Raw genomic sequence first — 10,325 nt, 5'->3', positions numbered from 1 at the left:
CCGATATCAGCAGATTATATTCCTGTGGCGTGTAGTTATCACAGTCATTGAGAGTCAAGTTTAGTGAGTGAGGTAAAGCGAGATGATGCTACCATCGGAAAAGAATAATGCTGCAACTCAAGGTTTTGAAATGAATAAACAAGATATTTTAGGGAATGATTATTCATTTTCTTGCCAAAGATTAGATAAGGCAGTTTTTACCACTTTCATGTCTGTGCGTTAAGCATAGTGAACCAGGAGGTGATTAGCTTAGCTTAGCATAAAGAGTGGAAGCTTGGGAATACAGCTGCCCTGTCTCTAGCTAGCTTGCTGGCTAACATGACTCGGGAAATAGGTGCTGTAACTGTTTCTTGATGAACGCCTGCAGTTGTTGTTTACCGCAAAAAAAAAAGAGGAATGTACAGAAACTCCCTCAACCACAAAGTGTTTTTTTTCCGATGTCTGTATGTGTATGGATAAAGCAAATTATACAATTTGTTTATTAGTGGGCTTTAGAGGTGTATTTTTTTACTTTGGAAAAAATTATGCTAGCTGTGTATCCCATTTTCCCAAGCTAAGCTAATTGCCTCCCGGCTCTAGCTTCATGCTTAATGTACCGATGTTATGGATCTCTCATCTAAGCTAATTCCCAAAATGACAAACTAATTCTTGAAATAGCCTACATATTATTTTAGATAGCCGTACTGATTCTTGTGATATCCTTAAGTCTTCAACATCTCTTAAGTCCGCCAGTTAAACTCAATTGTGGGAAACCCCATCTAGAGAAAACAGATTCACGAAGGATATACAAAGCAAATTTACGACATCCGTTGTTATGGATGTGAACCAATGCATTTTCAGATGTGATTTACATCTAGTGAGTTCCCAGAGTTATCTGCATCACAACTACAGTGTGTTTCTGTGTGTCAGACTGTAGTTTATAGTGACCACAACTCCACAGAGTTGATATTAAAGTAGCAATTAGCCCCCCCATAGGAAGTACTGAGACCATGCGAGCCGTTTCATCTGGTGCCAACATCAACTAACAGGCTGTTAGCAACACATATACATACAAAGGTGGAGTTAGATGTAGGCTAAATGTCCTTGTAGGCTTTGCACAAAGGCATATACTTTATTATTTTTTTTATATAATCCAAAAGGCTACAAACAATTGTGACACATGATTTACAAAACGGGACAAATTTAAGACCTGCGTCTGGACAATTTCAGATTAATGCCATAAATCTTAGTGTACATAGCGACTGTAATCCCACATACCTTCGAGCGGTCTCCTTGCTTTCTCACTTTCCGTGAATCTGAGCGTAAAATTGCTTAAGCCTCTTTTTTTTCCATTTAATGATCCTCTGGATTCAGGCATGGAAAAGCAAAGGAGAGTTTTTCAAACAGTGAACTTGAAACCCAGACACAAAGGCACCGGATCCCTCCCTTCCCCCAAGACTTCCACTATCTAATGTGGAGTTATCCATGCAGATGGAGCCCATGACAAATACAAAGACTTACTTTCCACTGAATGCCTGCTGAAGTTCATGTTTTGGCCCTTTTTTGTCAAACCTTAAGCTAGCTAAGCTTAACCAGCTAAACCAGATGGTAGTATTTAGTTCATGAGTAAAATGATTTGACTCTTCTATATAACGTGATATTTAGAATTATGTAGTACTACGTAGCAACTATGGCTAACAGCTGATTCACACATGACATTTATTGGATTCGTGTGATAAAATAGTTTCCAGTCACAAAAAGACAGAAGTTATCCATTGTTAGAAAATGCAGAAAAAGTCAAATAGTGTGTTGTAGCCTCAATCAGCTGCCAGCTAGGTAACACTTGAAAACTCCCGATAAAGACAGTACAGGACCACACATTTACAACCCATTTTTACAGCAAGCTGGTGGTTGTGTATTTTGACATTCTTTGTTCCCCTGCCTATATGTTACAATTCAAACCACTATCGACCTCTATTTCTCACCATTCCAATTGTCCATTGTTGGTCTCTTATGTATGTAGTTGCACAGTGTGTATTATCCATGTATGAAATGACTGAAAGCGACCTTTCAGTGACGGGCAGAAGTGTCTTAAACATGCCCTTAGACTGTGAAATGTAAAGTTTCTTCCAGACCACATTGTCCGTAATGGGAGTCCACTAACTAGAACCATGTGTGTGACTTGTGCCTCTCCCTCTCTCCTTTCCCTCTCTTTGCCCACCACTGACCTCTACATTCATCAACATTCCGGCATTTCTTCTCTTGTTCATTTTGTACATTTCATCTGTAAAGTGTGTATCAGTAAGTGAAATAAATGTATAAGTGTGTGAGCAGTTTGCAGCCAGAGAGGTGCTTTGATCTTTGGATGGTCGCTCTTTGTATGTAAGTAAGTAAATAAAAATTTATAAAGCGCTTTTCACAGACATTAGTCACAAAGTGCTTAATGAGCAGAATTACAAACATAAAAAGCACAATGTGACCATATAAGGACCAATAATTTACATTAAAATGCACAAAAACAGAAGGTACAAATGTAAAAGCAGGCCTAGGACATGAGTTGTTACCCAAACCAGTCTAAACAAGTATGGCGATAGTCTTTTCCCCAAGGGTGTCGGTTTGCATATATTAGATAATTCCGATGTGCACTCGCAGAATCTGCCTCTTGGAGACGACCTAGCTTGCTAGCATTTGATTGGCTGAAAGAGGGGGCAATCTAAAGGCTCACGTCACATGCAGATGTCATACAGCCAGATACCATTCACGCCAGATCAGAAGTGTTGTCTGTTGGTTTCGGTTTAGAACTCGCACAACGTACGGTACCTCGACCAGTGAACAGGCAGGGACACCGCAGCAGCAACAGAAGAGGAAGATCAGAGCTTCCCTCAGGAATTTATTACCTCTAGTAACGCGTCAAATAATGGAATTGGCAGCATTGTGCACACAAGTGGTCATGAGTTTTAAACCTGCCAGTTTAGTATGTGGAAATGATTCAGCATGGCAAGAATAAGACTTTTTCTTCGTAGAAATGTTATGATATTCACTGTCAGGCACATGTCATCTGGCTTTTTTAAAAATTGTATTTAATTGACATCAAGATTTTTTATCTTCATTTCCAGTGGACTTAAAAAGCAGCAGCCTGGCTCTTCTCTCAGTCTCATGTACTATGGTTGTTTTTAAAGTTACATTTACATACAAAGATGTATGGCAGGATAATATTCGGACGGATCTGATGGATTGGATTAAAGCGTATTTGCACTTTCAGCCCTGAACTCTACAGCAAGATTTTTTTTAAAGAAATTGTGATCGTGAAGTTTCCAGGTGCTATCAATATGAATTCCTTGTCAGTCATCAGTTAAAACAATATCTATGTTTTAACTGCAAAGCTCAGATTTCCCTGCTCCTCTTATTTTTCACCTCCAAGTTGACATAAAGAGGAGAGCAGGGTGCAGCCGCTTGCAGCCTGGATGGGTGTCAGCTCCTCTTGTGGTGGTGGAGGCGCTGTAATGAGCGGGGGAGATTTAAACGTTGGGTTTAGTTTACTTGCAACCTCCAAATTATTTTCGAAAGGAAAAGAGAGAGGAAGTTCACTGTGTGCGTGGGACAAGAGGAACCCCAGAGGTCTTGTGAAAATGTCTCACCCGCAAAGAAAACACATGGAGTTGACAAAAGGACAGGTCAGTAGAAGACTTAGTTTGGAAGGAAGTGCTTCAATAGCAATAAAATATGATCAGTAAGGTAAATAATTCTCAATGTTTTAGCAGAATTGTTGGAAAAGAAAGCAAAGGAAGTCCAAGGAAGTCCAAGGAGGAGAGCAGGGATTAAAAAGGGGAGAAACAGGTTTAGGAAAATCCATATTTGTGTAAAGGCTTGGAAGTGTGGGACACACTGATGCTAGTTTCCTGTCTGGGCACAACACAGCAGGCGTTGCAGACGCTCCCTTTAAAAGAAACAGCTGATGTCACCAGTAAAACAGTCGAACAAAACCTATTGTTAGAGCTTTCGTGCGTCTGGGCTCGTTGCATGCCATCATCTCAGTCCATAGAAATACAATGCATAGTAAACACATAGTCTACAACCCAACACATCCGGTGTGGTGACAGTAATGCATAGCTACACAGGGCCTCGAGGCAGAAGGGAGCATAATGAAAGACTTTAGCCAGTTGAAGTCACAGGAAGTAGAGATTAGATTAAGACTCGGAACTGGATGTTCTGTAAGAACTTGGTCCCAATGTCCAGTGTTGTTGGACGGTCAGTAAAAGGAGCGACCTCCTCCTTTGCACCCTCCGTAAGTATACAGGGCTACTCTAAGGTCATGTCCACACAAACCAGACCCACTGATACAGTGCCAATGAGCCTCCGAAGAAGTCCGGTCATCAATGTTGTTTTCCAAGTTCTAGGAGGAAGACTAGGGAAGAAAAAAACAGGAAAACACAAGGTTTAAAGCACATTCTGCTACTGGATGATGAACAAAAAAAAAACTCTAAATATGGTCATTTGCAGGTAAATATATCTTTAAAAAAAAGTTGCCCTTTATTAAATATAGTGGTAAACAATGTTGTTTACTCTTCTCCAACAGCTTTTTCATATTTGTATCACACTTGGATTTGTTTGACAGACACAAAGTGACTGATGAGGCATTACAAGATTTACTAGTCTGCAGTGAGGGCGACCGTCACCTCTAATTATGGTTCACTATGGTTCACTCTGCAGATGAAGCCAGGATCCGGTTTCACCGTGGACTTGCTTTGTTTTCATACTGTTGGTATACAGTGATTTATCCCGACCCGTTTTCACTCCCAACTCCTCAAATATGGCATCTTGGTCAGTTGCCCAACATGTCAAACTATGACGCTCTACATGGCCTTAGTTATGGCAGGAGGAATGCAGGAAGTCAGGTTACGTAGTGTAAAGAGCAATAAAGACTTCGTACAGAGGAGGTCAGGGAGGACGAATGGGTCAAAAAACACAGGACTTTCACCTAGGTCCTAGGACAAAGGTTTGTGTCCCATATGACACCAAAGGACAATGTTGTCTTAAGTTACGTAACGTACCTACGGCTCTTACGTAACATAGCCTACTTAACTACGTAACAAACATACCTGGCTCTCGTCAACGACAGCCAGGATTATAGCCAAGGAGTTTAGCTCAAAGTAAATGATGCACGGAGTGAACTTGTATGTAAAAACTACACGGACAACAAAATAGATGTAAATGTTGATCAAAACCGTATTCCCTTCTGCTCATAATAAAACAGTTAAACAACTCAAAAGTTGACACTGTCAGGTCCATTCTCCATCCATTGTGTGCGGTCCCTTTAAGAATTAGGATTTGGGGGTGACGTGGATATGAAAGCTAGTTTATCCGTCTTTCCTTTACAAGCAGGAAAATTTTCTCTCTCTTTATTTGAGAAAAGTTCATATTTGTGTTGTCAAATTTCACTGTGACCCTGAAATTCTGTCTCTTGTGTTATCATATACTGAATGCAAGCAAAACTACAGAGAACTGTCTGAAACAATGGATATCCGCGGCCCCAAATGTGCACCAAAAAGAATTGCGCAAACATGCCACTCCCCTTGGGGCTAAGCCCCCCCTTTCTATGTATCCTAGAAACGCCCCTGATGTAGAGCGTCATAGTTTGAAGCGTAGGGCCACTGATCAAGCTGTTGTATTTGACGAGTTGGAAGTAAGATCGCGTCAACTCAGCCCTGTGGCCTGAGTTAGATTACCGGTGAGGGAATTAGATCTTTCTTTATACTACTGCCATACCTATACTATTCTCACTGGGAGTGTATGTAAATATTCAATCCAATGCTCCTCAAATTCACATTTCGTAGTGTCCTTGGGCAAGAAAACCCAAATGGCTCCCGAAGGCTGTGCCATTGGTGTGTGAGTGAATGCGCATTTAGATTAGATCATGATGAGCAGTTTGGCACCTTGGAAGCCTCTGCCATCAGTGTATAAATGGGTGTATGTTGAAATGTAGTGTAAAGCGCTTTAAGAAGTCGGAAGACTAGAAAGACACTTTATATATATATAAACCCAAAAATGCAAGTCCTACCTCAGTACTATATTATATTTGATATTGTATTACATTTTACCACTACATTTCATCTGCTGCTCTATTTTATGACTCAGATTCTTATTTGATTTTACTTATTGTAATTATTTCCCTCAATGCGTCTCAAGTTCTCAAAAAGCGTCCGCTGTATATGAGCGTACGGTAGATGCAAATTATCCCTTAAATTCAAGTTTATAGAAGTGTGTTTTCAGTTATATGCACAAACGGTGCGTAGATTAATTTCCTATGGTGAGTTAGTGAAGTCGATTAGGAGCAGTCATAAGTAACAACTTGTCCCTTTATGTCTAATAATGAAGGCTCTAAAACAGTCAAAGATACTTCCGTATGCAAAAAAAAAACTGAACCTGGCTCAGTCATTACATTCGTCATATTCAAACAACTACCACATGATTGATTGACTCACCCGCCCCCAAAAACACTTTCTCAAATGCCTAGTGAACATTCTGTCAAGTCCACGTTAAGCTTTCCTGAATGAAACGTGGACAAACATTTACAGAAAGGAAAGGAGCTCTTTGAACTCGCAGCCCCGAGGCAAAGACAACACAACGGTCACATAGTTAGAGGGGAGGAAAGCCACTTCCATTCAAAGCTTAGACAAACACATGAATGCCTCTGCCCCCGCGGTGCCAGCTTTCCTAAACACGTCCAACAAGCTATCACTCATCTCTGCACAAAAAGCAGCTTTTGCTCTTGTTTCTGATTAGGACTAAACAATAGCTCATAACGACGACAAAGTATGCAGGAGCATGCTGGAGAGGAAGAATCACAATGTTTTTGTGACAAATTCTGGAGCCATGTGTCTGACCCTGAGCGGGATAAAGCCACTTCCTTCTGGCACCATTTATGTGATCCGTATAAAACTTCATGTATGCTGTAAATGTTGATTTAGCACGGAATAAATAATCTTCTTTCGCAATTCACACAATTCATATACGGTAGTTTGATGTGTTGACATGGGAAGTCTTTTTCAAACTTCAGTCTTCTCTGCTCAACGCAAACTATCCTGTCCAAGTAGTTTTAAAAGGAAGTGAAAGCATGACACCAGAGCAAAACTAATAAGTGGTCGCTGACAATTCACCACCATGTGATGCTTTGAACGTTTTTGCTGTGTGTGGATGTTTAAAGACTCCGGTTCTGACTTGTTTTCAAATCAAGTGTCGTGTTTAGTTTTTCACTACAACACTAACAAAATAAAAAAATATATATTTCATGTTTTTACCAAAGCCTTTGGTAACAGAGGAAATCTTAGGGGCATTCATTATTAATATTGCTGTATAAATTAGCAACAACACGACTCTTATATGACTCTGATATGTTTGTGTGCAAAACTATGGCGGTGACCACCAGGAAAGTGCTTTAACATGCTGTCAAGCAGCTGTGAAAGAAGACAGGAAGGAAGGAAATTAATGAGTGAAAGACAGGAAATCCTTGCTGGCAAGCTAGTAAATGAAGTACAAAGATGATGTTGTATATGACGTCAGTACTGGGTCTGTTTTTATTGTCATGTCTACATCTCTTTGTCTTGAGCAAACTGTTTCTAGTTGCTCAAGTCCTTAGCCCAACCAACAATAGGTTCCTTGCAAGATGAACTGCAAATCACGAGCGTGTAAATTGTTAACAGACCGATCCATACTTCATTCTGTCTTTATAATGTGAGATAGGTTATATGGGATAATCATGACACTGTTTATTGCTTAACTTCCATATAACTCAATTATATTACATGAAAATTGAAATGGTCTAGAATATAATGCAATGGTGTTTTGCACCAGGGACAAAACAGAAAAAACAAAACAAATATGCAAAATATTTGCTGCAGATTTTTCGTGTTGAAACCATTCACACGAAGGCAGACGCGAATATTTGTGTTCCGAGCATTCCACTGGAAATGAAAAGTTTTGTACTGTCACACAATCAAAAATTCACAAGTTGTTGGGTACTATAATAAACCCAAACTCAACTCTACACACTGGAGACGGGTTACAATGTGGTCCCATGAAGCATTTTTTCAGGAGTATAAATCTTGAGCTTCATTGCACTGAGTTACATAGTTTATGACTGGAGTGAAACATATCTAGACTATGCGTTCATTTTTATGTGATACATGGCCATTACAAGGTTTATAATCCTTGGCTCTAATTGTCTCGGTCCAAGAGTCAAAATGTATCGACCAAAGATAGACGTAATCATTTCCCAATTTCGCTACATGTTTTTATCTACCAAAGTATTCTGCTTATGTTCATATTTGATGGCATTTAGCCATCACACATCCCGGTCCATCTTGCTAACACTCGCTAACTAGCATTTGCTGTGTAGCTACAATAGCTAACCTTGTATGAGTGTTGTTTAGCTTGTTAGCTAGACTTGCTAACTCCAACTAACCTTGTATGAGTTTTGTTTAGCTTATTAGTGAAAATAGCTAAGACTATCCCGGTGGCATTTGTTGTTTAGCTTTTTATCTATGTTTGTTAGCTCCAGGAGCTAACCCTAGCTAACCCGTGTTTGTGTATTCTCTGCTAGTACTGTGTACAAATGATTAAAATGCTTGGTAATGTTTTTAGGAAATAGTAGTTTCATGTTGAAGGTTTTGAATAAGGGAATAAGAATAAGGGTTAAAACCAAAACAGTTTGAAACAAAATAATGTCCTTCCTTTTTTCTTTCTTTTTCTTTTTTTCTTTGCCTCTCTCTCTCTCACCCTGTTCAAAAGTACTTTGATATACACACACAAATAGACACACAGACACACACTGCTCACATTTCTTATCATCAGACGTAATCTGAACTGCTGCGTGCAATGCCTTACTCAATTAGGTCAACACCATTTCCTCCAGTGTGTCCTGTGTCTACTGACCTGTATTTCATACTGTTGAGGGAAATGAGTCAGGCGTATAGACCATATAATACTGTCGCCTGCTGTTTCACGAAGACTGATAAAAAAAAATGAACACATAAAACACAAAAAAATCCACACCGACAAAAGGGCGGATCTGGTCAAAAAGGGATTAAGCAAATGGGTTTTGCCTTCAGTTTAACATTACAAAACATATGGCATTTTGTGGCTACATTTCCCACAGTCTACATGGCTGCTCCTTAGGCTTTGACAGACACATTCGAATCCAACCTCTAACCCAAGCAGATTTTCTCTTTTCTGTGGGATGATTATATTTATTGCCATAATTCAAGTATGTGTTTACATGCGAAAAATATTCCCTTCTTGATGTGGTATAATAAGTGACTTGATTTTAGTTTGGTTCATGCTAAATTGCATATAATAACCAGGTTTGAACAAAACTCTGATTGTGCGAAAGATGGTTAGGATTCCCAGTTAATCAGGCACTGCTTTTACTTTGAGAATTTGCCATTCAAGCAAACCGTAGAGTCATGCAGAGTTTTATTGATGCTATTCTGTAGCTCAACAAAAAGAAAGTGGGCTGCAGCAGGCTAGACAATCTGAAAGGTAAAGGCCTTTAACATGCTAAATCTGTAAACTGGTGTAAATTAGTTCAGTATTTACGTCAGTCAATGGCTCCCATGCAACGAAGCCTGCTGTACATCTTTGAACCACAACATACGAGTTGATGAGTCATCCAGCCTCTCATTTTCTGTTCTCTGATTGGCTGTTGAAAGTATTTTGGATGTTCAAAATAGCTACAAAGTTGGTGGTCTTATTCCTGAAATATTCACATGCATCTAACTGAGCACATTTTTCTTTATTCTGTCACATTTTCTATGTCTAAATAGACATCATGCATTTAAAGAGCCTCTCTCAGCTTTGTCAATGTACCTGTCTGTGTCTGTTTATCTTGACATCAATGCACCTGATACAACTTCCTGGTAAGCCTGGAAACACTCTGGTTCACATGAGCAGTGTAATCTGAATAAGTCCTTAACGGACTGGTTACATGACTTCCAGCAATGTTTACATCGCAATACATCCCATCCCAAATTTTCCTAAACAACAATAATGAATCTGCATTGCAGGGATGCCTCCCTTTGCAGTGTTCGACTGGGAGCTGTTTTTATTTCAAGGTAGAGTGAAAAGACACTGACTTGTAAAAAGACAGCACCACTTATTGGTAGTTGGGAGGTACTGTGTGGCCTTTACGTTCAGTGAGAGTGCATCATATGAAATGCCTCAGGCTAGATTTAGACAGCTGAGTAATGTCTGAGGTGCGACTACAGTATGTGATACATTAAACTCACTGCCGACAGACGTCTGTGTGTGTGTGTGTGTGCATACTAGAGTGTGTGTGTGTGTGTGTGAGT

This window comes from Anarhichas minor, unplaced genomic scaffold, assembly GCF_050575085.1.
Source record: "Anarhichas minor isolate MPS153535 unplaced genomic scaffold, ASM5057508v1 ptg000017l, whole genome shotgun sequence".
NCBI classification, from domain to species: domain Eukaryota; kingdom Metazoa; phylum Chordata; class Actinopteri; order Perciformes; family Anarhichadidae; genus Anarhichas; species Anarhichas minor.
This window is presented reverse-complemented; position numbering follows the sequence as displayed.